Below are 2,396 nucleotides of genomic sequence, written 5' to 3'. Positions count from 1 at the left end.
CAAGCTAACACACCATCACAAACGCAGAGTCACTACATAATAATTTTTCTTTTTCTCTCTCTCTTTCATCTCCCTATCGATCCACATACACTCACACCCCACACACACACACACACACACACACACACACACACACACACACACATATAGATATATAGGTAGATGTAAGGGGGGCTCTCTTGGTCTAGAGGTTAAGGTGTTCGCCTGCCACTTAATAGGTCATGGGTTCGAATCCGGATTGCGACGGAAAATTTTCTTATCTAAAATTTTCTCCTTTCACATCCCTTCCTGCTCTATAATAATGTTCTGTCGTCTGCTTTGGTCTCCTCTTTCCGCCCCCCCCCCCTCAACCCCCTCACCTCCTTTACCCCCTCCTCTGGGCTCCTGACTCTTTCTGCAGCCTTTCTTCTGCTACTCCTCGGCTCCCTCTTACTGCTTTCAACCACACCCCTGATCCCTGATCTAATGGTAGGAAAGATCTACACCTAGCTATCTCGGATAACGGCGAACAATCCTGGAGGTCTCGTGTGCAAGTTGCGCACACTAAAGATCCATTGATGGTAAAAAATCTGTAAGAGTAGGCTTTGGCCGTCGGAAAATTCAAATATTCCTACCAACTGAAAATGTTGAATGTGTCCCGCACGTTAATATGACCTTATGCAGCTGTGAGCGCCGTAAAACACTTACCAAATCAGACAACAAAAGAAGTAGAAGCCAGGATGACTTCAATTCAGAGCCAAGGGGAACAAACAAAGTATTACTAGAATGATTTGCCAATATAACCAGTTACGCCCCTTTGAACTCTCCTCCTCCTCCTCCTCCTCCTTCTCCTTCTTCTTCTTCTTCTTCTTCTTCTTCTTCTTCTTCTTCTTCTTCTTCTTCTTCAACCTACCTCTTCACCTGTGTCTTTGTCAGTTTAAGCATCTAGGAGGGCACCTTTCCACTACTTTCGGTTCTTCCTAGAAAAATTACTTTACATTCAAGTATATTATCATTCTTTTTACATACGTATTTAACCTTGTTCTTGTTTCTCTATAATTTCTCACTTATTGTCTGTCTGTCTGTCTGTCTGTCTGTCTGTCTGTCTGTCTGTCTGTCTGTCTGTCTGTCTGTCTGCCAGTCAGTCTGTCTGTCTGTCTGCCAACAATATTCTTTGTGTGCGTTTGTTTGTCCCTCTGTTTGCTTGTCTGTTCTGCCTATCTGTCAGTAGGAGTTTGTCTGATTATGTGTGTGTGTGTATGTGTGTGTGTGTGTGTGTGTGTGTGTGTGTGTGTGTGTGTGTGTGTGTGTGTGTATGTGTTTTTGTATGGGTCTGTCTGTCTGTCAGTCTCCCTGTCTGTCTGTCTGTCTGGCTGTCAACAAAATTCCCGCCCAGTGTTTTTGCCCCCCCCCCCTCCCCTTTCCTTTCACTTTAACAGTAGAGAAATACTCTAGGGCACAATTTCTCCCATGGCCAGAGATGGGAAAATGCCGTCAAGCAAGACACATGAAATAAGATTTATCCGCTGAAACAGTAGCTCAGCTCTGAACCCTTTGCCCGGCCGGCCTAGTTTTCGTATTCGGGACTAATTCTAAACCAAACCCTTTCCCGCCAACGCGTCTTTTGGGCTCTTTTGAAGAGAAGTTGAGAAAAGATACATCTTTGTCTCGCTTTTCCTCACGTAAATCCACAAGTCAACACGAGCCTCCGGCGTTCGGAAAACAGAATGTGACAGGCTTAGTGTCGGTCAGGCTGGGAGGAAACTTCGAATTTGTTGAAGAGTTCCCATGTAAATAGCAAGCCAAGGTCAGCGTGGTGATGTTAATGCGTGGAGCATGTAGTTTAACCCAAGTTTTTGCATTGTGGACATATTAAAGGCACTCATTAAATAGTGTTGTCTGTTGAGGCGCAGATGGTCGAGAGAGAGAGAGAGTTAGAGAGAGAGAGAGAGAGAGAGAGAGAGAGAGAGAAGAGGGGGGAGACACAGAGAAGAGAGAAAGAGAGGGGAGAGAGCGGGACACAGAGGCAGACAGACAGTGAGAGACTGTGTAAGAGAGAGAGACTGTAAGAGAGTGAGTGTGCGTAAGAGAGAGAGAGAGAGAGAGAGAGAGAGAGAGAGAGAGAGAGAGAGAGAGAGAGAGAGAGGGGGGGAAGAGAGAGAGAAAGAGAGAGAGAGAGAGAGAGAGAGAAAGAGAGAGAGAGAGGGAGAAAGAGAGAGAGAGAGAGAGAGGAGGACAACACCAGAGAGGAGAGAGAGAAAAAAGGCACAGAGAGGAGAGAAAGAGAGGGGAGAGAGTGGGGCACACAAACACGCGCACACACACACACACACACACACACACACACACACACACACACACACACACACACACACACACACACACATACACACACGCACGGAGAAAAAAACCAGAGA

Source organism: Aplysia californica, unplaced genomic scaffold (assembly GCF_000002075.1).
Source record: "Aplysia californica isolate F4 #8 unplaced genomic scaffold, AplCal3.0 scaffold00042, whole genome shotgun sequence".
Classification (NCBI taxonomy): domain Eukaryota; kingdom Metazoa; phylum Mollusca; class Gastropoda; order Aplysiida; family Aplysiidae; genus Aplysia; species Aplysia californica.
This window is presented reverse-complemented; position numbering follows the sequence as displayed.